The sequence below is a fragment of the Manduca sexta genome, chromosome 21 (genome assembly GCF_014839805.1).
Source record: "Manduca sexta isolate Smith_Timp_Sample1 chromosome 21, JHU_Msex_v1.0, whole genome shotgun sequence".
Lineage (NCBI taxonomy): Eukaryota > Metazoa > Arthropoda > Insecta > Lepidoptera > Sphingidae > Manduca > Manduca sexta.
Window position 1 is genome coordinate 10,156,914 of NC_051135.1, and position 21,839 is coordinate 10,178,752.

The 21,839-nt window shown below is 33.8% G+C and overlaps 1 non-coding gene across 1 annotated transcript in view; it reads right to left on the reverse strand.

Moving 5' to 3' along the window:
* LOC115451475 overlaps positions 1 to 16,317 on the reverse strand; it is a 37,279-nt gene extending 20,962 nt beyond the window's left edge. The window contains exon 1 of the transcript XR_005112762.1: positions 16,187 to 16,317. This is a non-coding gene — a transcript (uncharacterized LOC115451475). The remainder of the gene's footprint in view (positions 1 to 16,186) is intronic.
* Positions 16,318 to 21,839: the final 5,522 nt, after the last annotated feature.

Consider the following 21,839-nt stretch of genomic DNA (forward strand, 5'->3'; position numbering starts at 1 on the left):
AGAGTAGTTGTAGTACAACTTGGATTAAAAAAATATTTCATGGTTTATCTCATTGATCTTCATATACATTATACAAATATATTAATTCTATCAACTAACATGATCCTTGTAAAGCGCGACATATAATCTAAATTGAAATACAGGTCTTAGTATCAGAGAAGATATTTTAAACCTAAGCAATTTTACTGCTTGAGCACACACACCCAACACCGCAGCACATATCAACAACCTTTAACCAATCACCGTTAACCCAATAAATCATTGAGAAAATCCCAGATCCGTTCAACTGGAATCAATAAGAAGTACAAGAGCGTTCACATGACAGGGACGGTTGACAGTTAAAACTAATTGTTCCACAGACAATGCCTCTACCAGATGCCTCGTAAACCCACATTGTAGACCCGTTGGCATAGTTTGTGGGGTCGGTGTCACCGAGCAGGTTGATACCATGTGCTAAGTGGAATAATGTGGCGATAATTTGAATTTTACGATTTTAAGCACGTGGCTTAGACTAAATTTGAATTTTATGCCCTAGAGATGGGTATGTGGTTTGTGTTTGGATTGGATTTTATATTAAAGTATTTGGATCTGTGACGGGTGACAATAAAAATATAGACAAGAACTTTGTAACTATCGGGCACGAATTCAAGACTGCGGGCTGATACTAAGTAGAATAACACAAAATCACTGTTCAACCCGGGGTCAAACAACTGCATCACCGAGGTAAAATAGTAAAATCTTTTTTTTTTTATTGCTTTGAATGATGATACTAGCTGCCGTTCGCCTGATGGTAAGCGACACGACCGCCCATTAATAATAGAAACACCATCCAACACCTTAAATTACAAAGTATTGTTTGGTATTCCAATGCGTTCGCCGTCCTGAGATGAGACATGAGATGTTAAGTCTTATTATGTTCAGTAATTACGGCTACAATGTTCTTCAAACCGGAACACAACAGTGACTACACACTGCTGCTTGGCGGTTGAAATAGACTTTGCGGTGGTACCTACCCAGACGGACTCTCCTATATGAGACCCCTACCACCAAATTTATAATCATTTTTCCTTTTGCTACAATAAATTGCTAATAATACGAAAAACAACATCGGTTCTATTAAATTCACACATGAATATGTCAGCAACAAACAGTGCTATTCGAAAGGCCCTTTCTATTGAATATTTATTTAACAGCTCATAAATTGCTTGAATAATTCATATTACAAACGAGAGGACAAGAGCGCTATAAATTCATATCAGAATGAATGAAACTGAAGTAATAGCAGCTGTTATCTGTACACTATTTATCGAATATTTATATTGTATGGAAAATACAGTTTTTGGACATTATGTGAATAGACTAATTTATTTGTTTATAATTTATTAATTATATTTATTGTACATTCGCCAACACGCTTGGAAAAAAGTGGATGCCCTGGTTGAGCCTCTGCATACGCCTTTGGGGATAAATGCGTGATGTATGTTTGATTTGTTTTTAATGTACATCAAAGGTAAAAGTACAAACATAAAAAAGGAATATTAATAAAATTAAGACAGTAGGACAATTGGCGGTGTTTTCGTATTCCGCGATTTCTTCCCGTAAGACTTGTGCGTGATTTTTAAGAATTGTCCTAGTATTGTGTAGGTGTATCAAAGATGTACAGCTGAGTATGGGAATTGTAATCCACGGGCATTGTAAAAGAATTAAATGTATTTCGAAACGAAAACAGATTTTTAAACTATTTAATAAAGTTTATTAGAATACTCACAAGATTTGTTATAACTACTCTACTAATACAATGAATTATATCTTACATATAAATTTCAACTTAAACAGTGTTAAAACTCATTTAAAATCTAATATCAATGGTTATTACAACTAACTATCGATACAGACGCGTTACTAAGATTTTAATTACAAAACACATTACAAACGAAAAACAATTTGAATCTGCCACGTCGATAAAATAAATCAACTCGTAGTGAACGGTAAGAGTAGTCAAAAACGAAAGTAGAATCGATCTAAAATCGGCACCGCCGAAACATCGGGTGGGTATCGGATTGTGGTCAGTCGGTCGGTAACTTTCACCAGTCAACTAATTAGCGATCCCAGCTATCGATGTTTACGTGCGTGCAAATGTCGATATCGATACGTCTCTAACAGATGACATTTGGACGTCGGATTCATGTTTCAAATTACTTTCCAGATCCTCCGTCATGTGTAGTGTTACTACATGAATATTTTTTTTTTTTAATTTTGAACATCATTAACAGTTTTATTTAAAATGTAAATCTTATTATAATCGTACCATTTTATTGAAACACCATTTAACACTATAAATTAAATATCGTTTAGACCCACCTGTTTAGTGTCGAACGAGATATATACTATAGTAAAATATATTTTTCATACTCCTTCAATAAAACATATAAACTTACCAAACTCACTAGTACAAATCAAATGCACCTTACAATTCTTGACAGCCGAGCTGAGCCCAACACTATCAAAAGCTCGCCGCGCTGTGGGCGAGACACGCACTGTAATCGATTGGGAGGCGATCAAAGCCCACGTTACGATATAAACGATTCATAATCGCACCGCACACGGCTTGTTTGTAAGTGTTCCAATATTTGCTAAGAAATCGATTTGAATTGTAATTTTAAATGGAATTGAAACTAGTAATTTGCGATTTAATCTGTGGTAAGTTTAATGAAAGTTTAAATTGAGATGTTGAGGCAATAGATTGTTTATCAGAGTTTTTGGTATCGTGGAGCTACATTGTATTTAATAAGGATGGTATATAAAATTACAAACACCAATGAAAACTACCTATGACTTATATTGTAATCAGTTAGGTTATAAATGAAATACCGGTCTTGCTCACTTTTGCGACAGAAACTTATTAATAATATTATAAGTAATCAATCTTTAAATAATACTTCCATATTTGTTCAACGAAAGTTAAAAAAACTCGTTTATTGATGACTTATGTAACTCAGCATAAGTCTTAATCCATTAGTTTATTGACTCAAGCCGATAATATCACATTATTAGTGTCACTTCAATTGTTCATACGAATCGCTTGCACAACAAATCAAACAAAAGCTCGTTTGTAAACGTCAATTAGAGCTTTGCGAACAGCTTGCACGATTTAGCTTTCACTTGTGATATACACCCGCGGTGAAGTGATATTTTTGTTAATAATTTTAAGTGGTAATGAGAGAAAATTTTGAGTTAAATTTATTTTGACGTTATGTGCCATTGTTATGGAGACCGTCGCTTAAAGGCAAGTGACGGTAAAGTAAAAGCTACTTGTGATTCCCACACACATACATCACGCATTTATCCCCGAAGCGGTATGCAGAGGCGCAACCAAGGCGCCTATGTTTCGCCTAGTGTGTTCCGTTCTATGATATGATAGGGAGCGAGCCTATCGCAATACCGGGCACAAATTTCAGACTCCGGGCTGATACCCGGTATACGAAGCCAGGACCTCAGACTGCTGCCGTACCGCGCATGCAATACAACTACGTCTTCGACACAGTCTTCAATCGTGATTCGTAATTCACAAAAATACCGTACAGGATACTATTATAGTGGAAAGTGCAAATATAAACGAAACCGAATCATAAAAGAATTACTTCGAATTGCAAACACTTCGATATTAATAGCAGAACTATTTTCAACAGTTAAGTATTTGCAAGGCGGCATGACATGACAAAGTCTGTATTACTTACACTCGCATCAATATATTTACATACAATAATTGTTATAATCTATCAAATGTTTATTTTTCATCCTATTGTACACATATTTTCTTATCATAAAATAATATAAATTTTAAAAAAGTAGTTCTTCATTTTAGGGGAAGAAGAAGAGAGAAATTCATTTTGCAACAAACACAAGATACATATAACAAACAAAGGAAAGAGACAAAAAATACATAAAACTATGTTTGTCACAAAAAAGGCTCCAACTCAACAATATTCTGATAGATTTTTTTTTAAATTATGAAATGATATGGGTATCAATATGTGAATTCACGTTGTATATAGGCTCATGCGCACGAGTTGTAACTAAAGCCAAAATATCAGCTGAAACGATATCACTTTCGCTTCGAACGTAACCGATTGTTGAGAACCTGTTTAGTACTTACCTAACGTCCTCACGCTGAGGTAATGAGATGAAGGTAATATAGATATCGTGTTTAATCACGGGTAAACTTCCACTAGTTACGTCTTTTATCTTCAAGTTTCTAAGGGATAGGCAGAGAGGAAAGTAGCATAGTACGTTTATTGAACTAACATTAGTTTCATGACGGGATGGCTCAAGGCTAGCGAACATAAATTCCAATGCCGGCAAACTCTACCTAAATTCTAAATAACTATTTATTTATTGATTAATCATGGAAAAATTATAGACTACGCATGCTTGAAAATATTAACAAAAATCAAAGTAGTGAAAAATTATTAGTCAAAGTTAAATTAATTAAATTGTATATAAAATACAAATTAACTAAGTACGTAATATCCAAAATAAACCTAATAATATATGTAAACCATTTCTATAGTTAAACCATTGACATGCTCAAGACACTACAAGCTTCACAATATCTATTGACATAAATTCGATGCATTCGTTGGATGTCGATCGAATAACACAATTCCGCTTCGCTTGTTGACTGACGTAGAAAATTATAACATGTGACGTTTTATTTATGGCACTCGCACTAGTAGACAGACTGTCTTTAAAGCCTTATTTAAACGGAGCAATTATTGCTAGCAATAATCGTTTATTGGATATAAGTCAAAAGACACGTTGACGTCAACTCCGCGGTGGCGCGAATTATTTTATTTTATTTTAACCACAAAACAGATTACAGTCATAATACATATTTAATGCTTCAAATGACGTTTTTTAACATAATTATAACCCAAAACTTGTGTTTCACAATAAAATTGCCAATTGCCTTGCCATTAGGCCCGTAGAGACTATATAACTTTATGGTGTGGATATTAAACAAATATTAATCTTATTCACTCACTTATTCACCCTTCACCGACCAACACCTATAACTTTTTTAAAGCAATAATTGCGTACGATTATTGCTAGCAATGATTAATCCGTGTTTATGAGGCAGTACAGATATACGTGTACGGTCGTACCTACCTATTGTTAATGGGATACAGTAATCAAAGAAGAGCGCCGGAATTAGACACTCTATTACACTCCATATAATCCGATTCTTGTCGGCTTCCCTTTCGTATTTTATATAAAATCTAATTATTATTACAACTATTTGCAGACCGCATTTATGCATATTAGTTCTTATTTATACCTATGTTGTGTCGGGTTTTCTATAAAAAAAATTACCCTTTGCCACTACTATTCAATACATTCCCTGCTGACCTTATTTCCACACACAAACTACACACAAATAAAAATAAAATAATACACTCATATCGAAAGTTCATGGCGAGTCAATCGTCGTATTGTGTAGCGTTTCTTTCATTCCATAGCTGGGGGCGACAGGCCACGATTGGACATTTCAATTGGCAACTCAAATCACTTTTTATATACTGTCGAATGGATCATTTTGTTTTTATAAAAACTAGTTGGACAATTAAAGTTGATGAAATGTTTAAAGAGGTCATGGTGAGGAATGAATAGGCAGGTCTCTCGTAAAGATCAGCTGCAGGTACTAATGGGGTTATGACTTGGTGGTGGTGGAATATATTTTATATCCGCCTGAATAGCGACCATCGTACACAACCCGCCATAGTAGCCCACGTAAGTGTGTCGCGTTCCGGGATCAGCCTGTATATCCGGTTCCAACAGGCCGGCATAATTGTGTCGACTGTCGAGGAGTAATCATCTCTCGTCAGTAGACATTCTATTGGACCCCACTCCCCAAAGTAGGGCCACATTGCTGTGCCCGCATAATAAAATATTTAATATCTATTTCTATTGCCAAACAGTGCCAGCACTATCGTGAACTCTTTTAGATGATATTGTAATCAATGTCATTACGTTCCATTATGATACTTATTACCTAATGCTTTAAGGTGACGAGTGCCATTGCACTCGTCACCTTAAAGCTTTGGATTAGCATTGCTTACGCTTAATTAAGCGTAACGCAATGCTAATCCAATGTTTGGACGAAGTTACTACAGATTATAAACATCGTTTACTTTAAGGCGTTCGACTTCCTTCCCTCGTTATTCATTTATGCAAAACAAATTAATTTATTTATTTAATTATTTATTGTACATATGTATAAGAGTAAAAGAAATAGTATATCCACTAATAATTAATACAATACAATAGACGGTCTTATCACTCGAGGCAATATCTTACAGATCATATGGCATGGACATTTAAAAGGAAAAAGAAAGGGCAGTTGTGGTGTACACTTAATGTATTAATGTATCCTATATTTTTAAAATTAGTAGCGCGTTGGTGTGCACTTTTGAGTTTCCATAGAAAATTACTATCATCAACGCGCTTCGAGGAAACGTGTGAACGCGAAAGACTGATGGATTACTTTTAAAGCCATTGATATAATTACCATATGATCAAAGGAGTGTTGCCGTATTTGACATGTTATTAATGAGCATACACAGGACCAAGTAAGATTTGCTATTGCGTCTTGGCATACTTCTATCAAGCGAATTTCTCCGTAAGTGCAAGGGAGCACAGTGACGGGTAGTCAATATAAATTAAATATAGTACCAGAGCGAAATGGAATAAAAATATTGTTTGACTTTCTAAAGGGAATAATTGCATCGTTTAACGAATATGGGTACACGTAACATTAAAAAGTTAAGATCGCGTAGGTATGTTTACAAAGATTCACTAGCGCTGCTTTTAAATACTTTAATTTTATACTGACTTATGTTTACGCGAAATTTCAACATTGAAAAAAAAAACTAGTTAACAGATTTTTCCGCGATTTTTGGGGCGGACTCTATCCCGTGATTATGAAGCTGCATTTTATAGCGCCAGGAGTAAAAATTAAACAGAAAATCGCGAAAAGAAACCTTTAAATATTCTTTAATGCACTTTAAAATACTATTATTTTATGAATAGCAATGAAACGTATATTTTATTGTAACAGTTTTGGCTTTAAACAAATTGGTTTAACTTATCTCCTGTATTTATAATTCAAGTTAAAAACTAAAGTAATAAATTGTATCTAAATACGAAATCACGCTCGTGCCGACCATTTTGTTCGGAACTTTACGTGCAAAAGTTATAATATGGAAATCACTTTTATGTTACTTGTTAGGAACACGGTATTGTTATCTCAGAAGGTTTGTATCCTTTCATTTGCATAAAGTTTGTTTGCCAATTTTGATTCTAAGATTTTTGTTGAAGATTTTGTTTTGGTGGTAATTTATATAATATATAAAAATAAATGTGTATGTATGTTCCTAATGGAATCCAAAACGACTGAAGCGATTTCAATTATTTTTTAAGTAATCTTTAAATTATTCCAGCGCGTTCCTATGAAGTTTGGTAGCGAGCGGACCACGAGAAGTTATTGGTCAGCCTGATACTAAGCAGTATCCGCCGCTTATGGACTAAAGCAATGCCAGATGGACAGCCAAGCCGATGCCTACCAACCTAACTATGATAATTACTCCTATCTGTCGAAGATGGGGCTGGTCGTTAGTTTAATAATATAAACCTTATTTTATCCTTACTGGTTCAGAGGCTCTCCATACCAATCATTACACATCTGCCTAACCCCTTGAGAATGAGCTTACAAATAAAGTCGACGAACAATATTTATATATATAAAAATGAATCCCTATTTCCCTTGGTCACGCCATCACGCGTGAACGGCTGGACCGATTTCACTATATTTTGTTTTGTTGTGTTTGTTCTTGCCAGGAGAAGGTTCTTACGATAGAAAAAAATGCGCGGAAAAATTAAAAAATTTACGAAATCTTAACAAAATTATTAATTTTATATAAGTGTCAATTGTTTGAAATAACTGTCAGCGATTGACAGAATGCGCGCTGCAAATTCATAGTTAAGACGGGACAACGTCTGTCGGGTCAACTAGTCGATAAATAAAAAAAATATTTTGTCCAAATCAACGTTACCTGCCCATAAACACAATCTATTAACACCAATATTAATGCTTCATGACTGGCTGACCCGGCCGGTGAACTTTCTCTATACCCGATACGAAGCTTCTTCGGTTTAGTTTATGTTTTGAATCGTGAATGTTAGACTACACGTATTTATGTTTCAGTTAACTTAAGTAATATTGGCTGAGGAAAGATAAATTGAGAATGTAATTATGTTGCCTTTATTAGTTTTCAATACTTGGGTTCCTACGTCGGGAATGAGAAAAATTGTAATAACTTACTATAATTAATATCGTTTATTGATAGAGGAAAGTGAACTTTAAAACGGTAGAAGTCAGTTCTAAATAAAAGGTAGTCTATAGCACTCTGGGGTTCTTACCCCTTATGAAGCTACCTTTAGCTTCATATTAAAATTATATAATATATATAAATATCAGCCCTATATTATATAATGTCCCACTACTAGGTACAGGCCTCCTCTGCTACTGAGAGGGATTAGGCCTTAGTCCACCACGCTGGCTTCGTGCGATTTAATAGACTTCACACCCCCTCAACATTCCTATAGAGAATTTTCTCAGGTATAAAGGTTTCCTCACGATGTTTTCCTTCATCTTTAAAACAAGCGATAATTCACAAAGAATACACACATAATTCTAGAAAAACCAGAGGTGTGTGCCCTTGGGTTTTGAACATTATCATAGGTCTCTCATATATGAGAGTCCGTTGTCTGAGTCTGTGAAAGTCTGGGTAGGTACCACCGCAATGTCTATTTCTGCCGCCAAGCAGCTGTGTGCAGTCACTGTTGTGGTCCTGTTTGAAGAACATTGTAGCCATTGTAACTACTGAACATAATAAGACTTATTTCATGTCTCAAGATGGCGAGCGCAGTGAAATACCAAACAAGACTTTGTAATTCAAAGTGTTGATGTTTCTACTGTTTATGGTCGGTCGTATCGCTTACCATCAGGCGAACAGCAAGCTCGTATCGTCATTAAAAGCAATAAAAAAAAACATATTTTAAAAGCGGATACAGACGACCACAAACTCCTATCTCCGCCCCATTTCACTTATGTAAATGATTGTATGTTATTCAAACTGCCACCTCAGTTAATCGACACCATAAAACCATTTCATGGTACACATACTTAACTCACCACACTACTTTCCATTTTACAATCTCAAAACGTCCGAACCGCGGTATAAAATTCACGTGGTATCTAAGTCGAATGAATTCTCATCAACATATTCCCACGATGATGCACGTGGACAAAACTTTTACTTGGTTGTATTTTGTATTAACATTACCTTATACGTTAATACAATGTTCACAATGGAAGAGGAAATAAGATGTCAGACAAATTTGTGTTGTAAGAACTGGACATTTACCATCATTATTTAATGCTTTTTATGTTCCTGAATTTAAAGTCTAGTTTTCGGTTGATTTATAATAATTGTTTTCTTACGTTTACGCGAATTTTACACATTAAAATAAAACTATTTTGCGGATTTTATCGCGGTCCGCCCCGTGACCATGAAATTTTTAGAAACATCAGGAGAAAATTATGGTATAAAATACCGAAATAAAATCCACAAAATTGTTTTATTTTAATGATTTACAATTATTATCTTTATATATTCACTAATAAGACTCAGATCGTATCAAAATACTTGAGGCTTGAGTATTTGGTCCCTTCCTTAAGACCAGAACTATAACCTCCTTCTCCAGATAGTAAACGCTTCATGCCTCAGGAAATGCCATTCATTTTTACGCCATTACATTTAACAACCGTGGTTAAGAAAAAGGAAAACTCAAAGAACCTGCACGTCATTGTCAATAGTTTCAAATGTAGACTCGCCACTTATCACGTCTGGGACGTAAGTATTCGTCGATCGACAAAATGTGGACGTCAATCAAATCTAGCGCGTGCCCGCCTTTTTGTGATAAACAGAGGACATGAAAATGAAATTGAGAACGACAATATTTACATATAATTGTGTTAGTCTATGTATACATGGTGAGTTCAAATGTTATTTTTTTTACGTGCACGCCAAAATGATTTCACCGCACCTGATGGTAAGTGGGGTGGGCTCCAATAGAATGTCGATTGACGAGAGATGATTACCTTTTGACAGTCGAGACAATTATGCCGGCCTGTTGGAACCTTTTACGTGCACGCCAAAATGATTTCACCGCACCTGATGGTAAGTGGGGTGGGCTCCAATAGAATGTCGATTGACGAGAGATGACTATCTCTCGGCAGTCGACACAATTATGCCGGCCTATTGGAACCGGATATACACAAGCTGATCCCGGAATGCGACATACACGTGTGTCACAATGGCGTATTATAACACCTTATGGACGATGGTTGCTATACTGGCAGATATAAAGTATATCCTACCAACAGCAAAATAATGAAACTTATTTAATGAATATTGATAGTAGAGAATTTAAAACGGAAAGCCGGCAAAATAAATGGTGTCGTTCGATGGTAAACGATCTATATTGTCTATGAAGACCCATAGTGAAAAAGAAAATACAGACCTGTCGACCATTAAGAAAACAATATGAATAGGTAGTAACCGCCTTCGGCAATCTCATTGATTGCATACATCTTTTCAAAAAGTGTTTGGACTTGCCATCAACAATAGTAGAATAATCAAACTTTCATTGTTACTATATCAGATGATACAATGATTATTATCACATTAATGTCGGTTTGACGACTGCATACATTTTCAAAACGCAGAACCATTCCCTGTGCAGGTTTTCTCATGACGATTTACTTCTCTAAACCTAGTGATGTAATCAATGAACAAACCTAACTTTGACCAAATTAGCAATCCCTAATATCGTAATTGTGTCGACTGCCGAGAGGTAATCCTCTCCCGTCAGTCGACATTCTATTGGACCTAACTTCACTTAACGTCAACTGCATAGGGGTCACTTTGGCGTGAACGTAAAAAACACATCTCAACACTGTCTCTAGCTAAACATTCATTAAAAAAACTAGCGTGAGAAAGCGCATGAACAACAGCATGATGCCACCGTTTCACCTATTAACTCAATAATTAAACCACAATTAAACGAATGCCAATAGCAAAGCACACCTCGCTTCCTGTTTAGTTAATTAGCTGGTCGGATAATGATTTCTTATGTTTACGCGAATGACATTGAAGCCTTCGTGACTGCAGTCTTCGAAACGTCGGAAGAAAATTATAGTATAAAAAACCGCAATGAAATCTATAGAAATAGTTTTATTTCAATAGCTGTTCGAATGTTGGAATAGTACGCGCATTGAGTATTAGAAGACCGTTCTTACAATGTTATTGCCAGAATTCTGTTAAACTATTATTTAATGCGTTTTATGTACGTGTTTGTGTGTATATAAACGTATATTCTATAGCAAATTTCTGTAGAAAACCTAAAAGCAAGCGAGCTAATCCTTTTGAAGGCAATTTACTGAGCTTCATGGACTCATGAGTATTTCCAACTAAGGTCTTAAGATGGCGAGCGGTGTGTCAAGTTGTATTATGAATTTTCTGGATGTTATTTAATTATATAATATTTTATAATTAGTTTAACCATAAAGCGCTTTTTACCGCATAGTTTTTTGAAGTTATTCCTCAATTCATAATTCAAATATGTTTAAATAAAAAATTGAGTGTTAAATTCTTAATTTACTATAAAATTATTCTAAATGAAAATAAAGTCAAATTATACTATATACTAAATATATTTATAACAATTAATTTTACATAGCAAAGATCAACTGGCTTGTGAGAGGTCACTTGGTCATCACAAACTTGATACCGAGTTTCGTATTTTAATATCTAGAATCGCATGCCGTGTTATCATATTTGAAAATCTCAATACAATGAAAATTCCATTCGGATTATTCAACCTAGGCGTTTGAGTTTACTTCATTTTATTTACGAGAAACAATAATTAGAAATAAAAATAAAAATTTCTATATTTACTTTAGGCAAATTTTCCTTATTAACTAATTGTCGCAATCTCCTATAAAGCATATAGAATGATTCTGTTGAGTGACTAAGCCCTTCCATAGGAATTTTATTTGATTACTAAAATTAAAACATATTTGTTCCGTATTTACACAACCAGGTAATATCAATGTGTAACATAATGTAGATCTGATTAACACATTATTTACTACTGTATTAATATTGGGTCTTGAATGGTTCTAGCTACATAATATTGTTACTCGAATTAATATTATGAAACAACACAAGCCCTAGATTTTGGACTATATATAAGAATACGTAACGTCTTAGATTTTTGATTTCATATAAGAATATATCCTTTTATTTAAGTCCTTCGCATTTCTAGATTTAGAGTATTAATTAAACTGATGCAGACTTATGTACCAGTTTCACCTATTTTACAATTATGGAAGCATTTTTATATCAGAAGCCACAAGCCACAAGCAAATTCGAAACGCTTTGTGCACGCCAGAAGTGTTCTGCTCATGGCTTTATTTTTGCTTATTATTAAAACGCAAACGCTACCGTAGCGTTCGCTAGTTATTTCAATATTTATTTTTTCACGTTAACTTTCATCCGCTGACATTTCGCTCTCAACTTTCCCGACCTTAGGTTTAAAAATTTAATAAATTCATACCGGTACCGTACGCACTAAAAGATATAGCTTTTATGTTTAGTTTTTGTGGTGTTAGTTGGTGTGAAATATTCGTTGGAATATTTATTTTTGCATACACACAGTCGTATTAACACGATGTTGTCGGATATTAGAAGTTTAAAAATAGTTTTTAGGAACTTTAGTCTAATTACGACTGCAAATTTATTTAAAAAAAAAAAAAAATTTTTTTTGGGTATCAACTTAATAAACATAAATTATTAAATGCAAATTTTATTTTGTTTAAACACCTCTGCAAGGAAATTACAGCAATAACAATAATTAACAAGATGTTAAACATTTTATGTTTGCGGAATACGCACAAACTCGTAATTTCGAAGATTTATAGGTGATTAAAGAACACAGACAGCCATGTATAATCAGCCTTACTAAGTATTGTTTTGTTACATAAAACATTGCATTTGAAAAACATTTAATTTTACCTTCCGTTATCATGATAATTTAATTAAGTCATTACTAGTTGAAAAACGCGCCGCTTATAGATACCTAATTATATATCAAATAATTATATTTTATAATAAAGTTTAACTGGGAGTCAATGCACCTTGTTATTTTTCTGTTCCATTAATCTTTCTATCACATTGTTCTTGAGCATTCATGTGTACGAAACTTATAATTTCTGTTCTGAGCATGCTTATCGGATAAGGAGAGCGGATTAGAGCTATAATTAATTACAGACAATAATAGTCTTGCTTTTAGTATGTGATAAAAGTAGCTATAATCGTGTTAAGATCTTTGCCATATTACTTTTTCCTGATAGTCCTAGCTCTCGTACGTTCTTTTCAATTGTTTGATTGTTTAATCATTTGATAAAAAGAAATAATTCCATACTGCTAAAAAAAGCGGCGATAGTCTAGTTGAGTGTGGAACAGACTGCCAAGACAAATGTCTAGAGGTTTAAATCCCAAGGGCACACACCTCACTATTCTAAAGATTTCTGTGTGTATTCTTTGTGAGAAAACCTGCATACCTGAGAACAGGTATGCAGGTTTTCTCACAAAGAATACACCTCTTCCTATAGAGAACTTCTGTTCTCTATAGGAATTTCGAGGGTGTGTGAAGTCCAATCCGCACTAGGCCAGCGTGGTGAATTAACGCCTCAGTAGTAGAGAGAACAGTATATAATACATTGCTGATATTATTATCACATATTATTCATATATTTATTGAAAAAACAAACCCATTTATAAAGTCCATATACTACAATCATGAATAACCATCGAGTCAAGTTTCTACTGTGCAATTCTAAACTTATATACCATTTCACATCACATCGATTACTCAGAGCAAATCGATTCGGTCACACAAAACGACCGATAAAGTAATCAATAGACATTGCGATGTAAATGGGTTAGACGAACCGATTGTGTCTGCAAATTATGCGTTAGATCCGATCTCGCGAGTGAGATGTCTCTGTTGAAATGTTTATTTGTTCAGTCACTGACATTACGGATATTAGTGACTGAACAAATTGTGATTGTATTGACGTCTCTTTTGAATTTGTTTACGTAATAAACGACATTGTTAGAAGAGGTGTGCTCGCTTTCGAATTTTGATTTATCTTTATATTTCATGAATTTAAGGAATCAAAATTTTAATTTATTTTTATAGGTTATAAAACTTATACGGTAATTGTATTTTTTTATAATGAAATTATTAAACTTGCATTTAAATCCATTTGGACGTTTTTATGCATGAATAAATTTATATTTTGTTATAGTTACTTTAGGTAATCAGCGAAATAATTGATTTGAGAAGACGGACGCAATATTGTTGACGCAGTTAATTCCGCTTGATTATTCGAATCAATTTCTAATGGCAAATCATGTTCTATCGAATCAAATATTCATTTATGTTAATCTATTTTGGTTATATAAATCGTCTAACTTTCAAAATACCTACTCAATATATCACAATAACTTTTTTTAAGATTAGAAAGCGATACACAAAAAAAATATTATAAAATCAAATGTCACGATAATATATGTTAATGTACTAATACAACTCAACTTTTCCAGCTTAGTCTGTAATTTATTCAGTCTGAGCTAATGGATATCGATGTACGGTTCCGTTCCGGTGCGCAAGCGCATGTTGCGTAAACTTGCCGCTTCGACACGCTCTTGACATTACTCATAATTTTATTTGTAACTGGGTTATGTTAATTTTTATAGAGTGGGAAATGAACAAGTTGGTCAATGGCGACTGACCACGGCCATTCTTAGTCATTTTAGTATACTAATCGACAATTTATACTTATCTAAGCTTTTAAAAGTTGTGTTTGCATATCACAGATCATTGATCCAATTTTGAATAAACTCTCTTTTTAAACGTTCATTGTCTACAATCATTAAGGTTGTAAAACTAGAAATTTCTCTCGTGCTAGCACCACGTGGATGCAGATCGAAATAAGTCGTATTTTAACATTTACAATAATAATACACTAAAAAACTTATTGACATAAAACCCGTTACCCATTGATAAATTGAAACGGATTCCTTCGTGAAAATCCGAGTGCATTAAAGTGAAAATGGCGCAATAAATCATAGTGTCGTAGGCGGCGCGAGGGCGGGCGGCGTACGACCCACTAACCGACGATGCGCTCTAAATGCATACCGGACATATTTCACATGTTTCATTAATTAATTATGAAATTATGAAATAAAAATACATTGTGTAATAATTATTAATTTGGGTATATTGATCACGACGGCGATAATAGCGCCCGAGGGCGACAGCGTGACACAAAGGCACGCGAAATTAGTATTTGTCGTTCATTAATAAAGGTATATATATTGAAACATGCAGCCAAAAGTACATAGATTATTTAGAGTGTATAGATCTGCTGACAATATTGCAATTCACATTTTACTTGTGAGTGGGAAGTGATATGAAAATACAATATTGCACGATAAAATTGGAGTCGATGATCAATTTAAATGCATGCATATTGGACATATTTCACATGTTTGACAAATTGATTTTTAATTATAAAATTAAATATACATAGTGCAATCAATCATAATTTACGTACATTGGCCATGAGGGCGGGCGGCGCTTGGCCTACTGACCGATGCGCTCTAAATGCATGTCAGACATATTTCAGTGTCTAATTAATTAATCAACTTTAATTGCGTTGCGCTGTATCGCTGTTTTGTGAATGAAGTTTTAATTATATGAATTAGTATGTGCATATTAAGCTCTTGTATTAAATAAATTATTTATAAAGTAATTTGGGTATAGTTAATAAATACCATTTTTACCTTTGAGATGAATTAGTCTAATATTAAAGATATTAACACAGCTAACTAAAAATACTATTTTGCCAATCCGATTCAATCCAATAGAGATTATAGGTGATCTCCATTCCTAATCTTCATATTCAATTTAATAAACATCCAATAAAACGTACCGCTTTATTTTCAATAAGCACCGTAAATGTTCCAGCAAAACACACTCACAGTTCGCACAAAACCCACTGTAACACGCACGTGCGCACGCGGCTTCAGTGATATCGCGCGTGGATGCGCGCGCGCCGGACGGAGAGTGACAAGTGGTTATTGCGCAGGTGCCAACCTCCCTCTAACAAGGTCGCGCGCCCCTCTCTTCACACCCATTTCTCCCGGAGAAAGTCTGCCTACATACATACCAAATTTCCGAACTCGCGCCGGTGTTTGTGATGAATGAATCGTAAGCTCGTGTAGCTAATATTGTTGATTCGGAAATTACTCTATATGGTTTACAGTTTGAATAGCTTATGCAATACATAACTTATTGTGTATAGTAATTGGGATTATTTTTATTCATCATATCTCATATTTACTAGAGTTAATTATAGCATTGAATTCAGCGAACCCGAATTTTGATTATTATTATTGTCTTTACGAAACTTTACAGTTCAGTGTCTTAAGTTAAATTAGTCAAAGTCAAACCACGCTGTCAATCTTTATTTATTTGAAGGCCCTCAGTACGGCGGTATTTTCATAAATGAACTTTATCGTGCTCGATTACAATCAGAAAAGCCGCACGCGCAGAGACTAATCCATCAATCATCCGACCGCATTGCAAATTAAAACATACGTATCAAAGTTTCATCTCTTGTAGTACTTACAAAAAAATTGTTTTCTTTTATAACCTCTTATAAATCTTTTGTTTATAACGAGTAGTTATTTATGGATATTATAATTATGTCTGTATATGACGTCTGTTTTGTTTCCATCAAAGTCCCTTCCCGACAAAATAGTTTATAGCATTCGCGAAAAAATAAACTTCATATAAGAAAAACAATAGAATTTTCAAAAATAGGATTAGTCGATTCAAACATTATCCAGCGAAACCGAGTTTATCTCTTTACATGTTATAAAGCAGTAGAATCAGGTGGTTTAACATGTAATAAAGCAGTAGTATCATGTGTGTCTGTATATTGAAAGAAAAGTAATTAAAAATAAATAATTAAGAAGAGTAATAGAACACAAATCAGCGATTTTTGAGATTTAATTCCTTCCGTTTTTCTGTTTGTTTCTTAGCGCACATCTTCGAAACTATTTAACGGATTTTTATGCAGTTATCACTGGTGGACAGAGTATAAATGGGAGCAGAATAAAGGGTTCTTGCCGCCCCTAGGTAACGGATGAGTGCATAAAAAGGTCATTGCAACATAACAAAACAAAGCGGCGATAGCCTTGTTGGGTGTGGAATGGACTGATGAGACGAATGTCCGCAGGTTCAAATCCCAAGGGCACACGCCTCTGACTTTTCTAAAATCATGTGTGTATTTTTTGTGAATTTATTGTTCGCTTTAACGGTGAAGGAAAACATCGTGAGGAAACCTGCACATCTGAGAAGTTCTTTATAGGAATTTCGACGGTGTGTGAAGTCTACCAATCCGCACTAGGCCAGCGTGGTGGACTAAGGCCTAATCCCTCTCAGTAGTAGAGGAGGCCCGTGCTCAGCAGTGGGCAAGTATATAATACAGGGCTGATATTATTATTATTATTCTTATAACATAACAAAAATAAGCGTCACGCGCGGCCACCACAAGCACTGGGACATGCGTTAAAAGTTCTGCGCGTACGTAAGTCAAGGGCACTGAGTGTAATATAAAACTAGAAGTATTAACTATTATTGATACGACTTCTTTTTATTCGGCACGGCAGATTGATGTCTCTGTTTCTGATGGTAAGTAGGTCTAATAGAATATCAACTGATTACCCTTCGGGAATCGTCACAATTATGCTGGCCTGTTGGAACTAGATATACACAGGCTGATCCCGGAATCTGATATATTTACGTTGTCCACTAAGGCGGGTTTTAACACCTTGTGCACGATAGTCGCTATCCAGGCGGATACAAAATATATCCTACCACCTACTTATCTTATAGAAAACATAATTATGTTGAAGCTTTGTTATTGCTTCGAGGGTAATGATATAAAAGGGAACAACGGCCCTCGTCCTCATTCCTTCCTATATACCGGAAATATGTTTCCTTTAGTATTAATGTCCATTGTCTGTGTCACCCTCATATGACCCACTTGTTCATGTTTCCCCTATAAAACTAAAATATGTATTTCTAAAAATATTACTTATGGAAGCAAATGATTTGTAATTTTTCATATACTATTTGACATTTCCTTGAAGATGCAAGTCTCTAAGAGAGAAGATTTTTATATTTGATTGCCAGTAATCGTTATACTTTCTACATTGTTAAGCCATTGACCATATCATATTATAATTAATGATAGGCACAATACAAACAAATGGCAATTGGCGATGCCACCCACGATCAATAACATTATTAAAAATATATTTTTTTTTTAATACATTAATCTGTGGAATACTTGTTCCAATTTTGAACATTTACATTTTTTCTGGGTGATATTCTTAGTGCCGCTTTCATTAAAACTTCCCGAAATAAAAGAACTTGTGTGTTGAATTTCCGGGACATCGAAATCTGTTTATTGGGTTCTTCTTTACTTCTATCCTAAACATCTCCACAAAGTTTCGTTTTTATAATATTAGTACAATAAGATTCTTGTGTTAGAAATCTCTTGATTTTTACATACTAGAGGTCGATCAATTGTCGAAATTCGACCGTCAAATTTATTATATTTTTAATCACATATTATAAATATATTTTATTTCTCTGCACTCTTATATGAACTTTAAGTACCTATGTCCACATGTCTCCATGTTAATGTATTTATAGGTTCCAAGAGTTTCTTCTTCTAGCATTTTTTTAAGGAAATGCAAAGGTATTCAGATGTATTGAGCACGTTTATAATTTTTGCATAGATCATAGTTATATATCTATTAGTTTCCATTTCAAATGACCTCGAATAGCCCCCTAACCCACATCTAACATAAAGTCAGCAGAAAAAACTTTATTAACCACTTCTATTTTTATTACTAACAATTTGCATAGAAATATACAACCAAAAAGGATAAAATGCATATTAACATAAAATATGCTATGTTTGGGTGCGACATAGTAGAAAATTATTCAAATACGATGTCTTTTGTTTATAGTTTTGTAGAAAGCGAAAGCCTCTACGATATTTGTTTTGTATGCAAATATTGAGAAAAAACGCGATACTTGTAACGTGCTAATGAACTTTTCAATGTTACTACCACGTTTACTATCGGATTGAGTATATTTTATTCAATATATTTAAGTAATTAGTTGTACATTGAAATAAAATTATATTTCAAATTTAATGCCGGTTTTATATTATAATTATCTTTATAAAAAAATGTATTTTTGTAAAATGTAGGTAGATATTATATCTTTGACTTTCGAATGACTAACACCTTAGTCCGCCCCGTGACCAAGCAGGAGAAAATTATAATATAAAAAACCTCGATAAAATAAGAACAATTTCAGTGTCTAACATTCGCGTAAACGTAAGAAATCATCATTAGTTGTAGTTAAGATGTCAGTGGTTAAACCAAATTCTATAGTTAAAGGTAAATGACAGCTAGGGGATACTTAATTAATTCATTTTCGACATCAATACCGTCTAATTACGTTATTTGTTTTCTCATAATTAATATTGATATCTCTTTTCAACTCCTTCAAAAATTCTAGCTACATACTATTTCATTTAAAGAAATCTATAGCATTCGTTGAAATTTTCCTATTTTCTTGATCTTAATTCCTGACGATAATATTAACATTATAATAATTACAATTCCCATTAAATACATACGAACCAAGCGGGCTTAAATGACATCTCATTAATATATTTATATTAACTTTCTATATATGAAAATAGATACGTATGAATACGCATACTTTAAAAGGCTGGAATGTTTCAAGCGCTTTTGTGAAAGCTTTCATTTCTTGAATTATATTTATAAATATGTAAACATGAACGAACATTTTTCTGTAAGAGTTCACGAATGATTGATGACTGCAAATTAATGTTTAAGAATTTTAAACATACCTATTGTGTAGTCACTTTTAGCAATAAAGTATAACATGTGCCTAAAGGCTGAATATATACAAAGTTACAGTTTATATGTATGGGGGCTAATACTACCATTATTTATTACTTTTATTATAGTCAACTTCCTACTATTTGGTTACTGCAATAGTCTTCGATTGTTTTATGGAACGTGCTTTTGAAAAAGAAAAGTAGTAAATACGAACTCTTATAATTCCTAGCGTATATATAATTGCAAGCACATCTTTCGACTTACTCCTATTTATCAAACTTGTATATTATCTACCACCAACGTGGTATCAAAGTCCCATACAAAGACGATTATAATCATTTCTGGTTACCTTAAACAAGCATTAGATAAGACTACAAAAGTGTGATTAATAAGCGCGGCAACAGAGTATAAAATCGAAAGTCGTGGGCGTACATCATTTATTTATTTTAAGATGTGTTTCACGCCGTACAATGTCTTATATCTGGAGGCCATATTGTCTCCGGATACCTCTGTTTGTTAGACATTTCTTTTCCTACTACGTAGAGTAAATACGAACCTTTTGTACATTTGTTTTGGGTAAATGTGTTTGGACAAAAAAAATGGCCATTTTTTGTTTACAGTAATTTTCTTTTTAATCTCGTGTAGTGTGTGATAACAGACAAAATGTGTGTGTTTATTTTTCGAGGACTTAGAACAATTGCCGATTTCATTTTGTTTTTTTATTTATTCTCCTGCCTCAGACCTAATTTCTTTGAGGTTGTTGCATCGTCATATTATACACGTTCACTTTAACATCGATTTCTAATTGAAACCATTTACTTATATTTTTGATAATAACACTTTACAATAAGTTACGAAAGCGTAAGTTGCGATCAAAATAAATATCACTAAAAAGTAATTTTAATTTTACACGCTCTCGTGCCATTACTACTACTCTAAGAGAATTTGCCGCAGCACCAACATCAGTTTCAGTCAGAAAGTCACTCACGCTTACGCTATATTAGGACTTAACTATAAAATGATCAAGATTATTAAAATTTGGATTTTTGATGTTATTAATGGATAACATCAAAAATCAAAATTTCATATTATATTCGTTATTAATGGATGATTTTTGACACAATGTCAGCAAAGGTATCAACGAATATGTTATTACATATAAACGCAATGTAAAAATGACCCTGTAGCCGTCATCTCACCATTCATATCCTTTATTTTAATATTATTTCCCCTCTCGCAATCCGTCTACCTTTCTTAATAATTCTGACATATCCAAGTCTTTCGAACCGACATCCAAAAGAACGAGGAAGTTCTCAATTTGTGTCACCTTCTTTCCCAGCCTTAACATTTTTATGGTTTATTCAATTTTTATTTACCTATTTAAGCAGCTTTCTTAAGTAATATCCGGGTCTATACTATTACTATTATTGACTCACCGGTATGCAATGGTATTCGAAATTAACTATATAACATCCGTGGGCGGCTTCGTAACCAAGGATTTTAAACGAACGAATACGAAAGTGAAATTTTTGTAATGTTCTAAATTTTTATTACGTATACCAATGTCAAAAATTTATAGATGCATGCAATGTATATAATTCAAATTTGGAATATTAAGTTTTCTGTAGA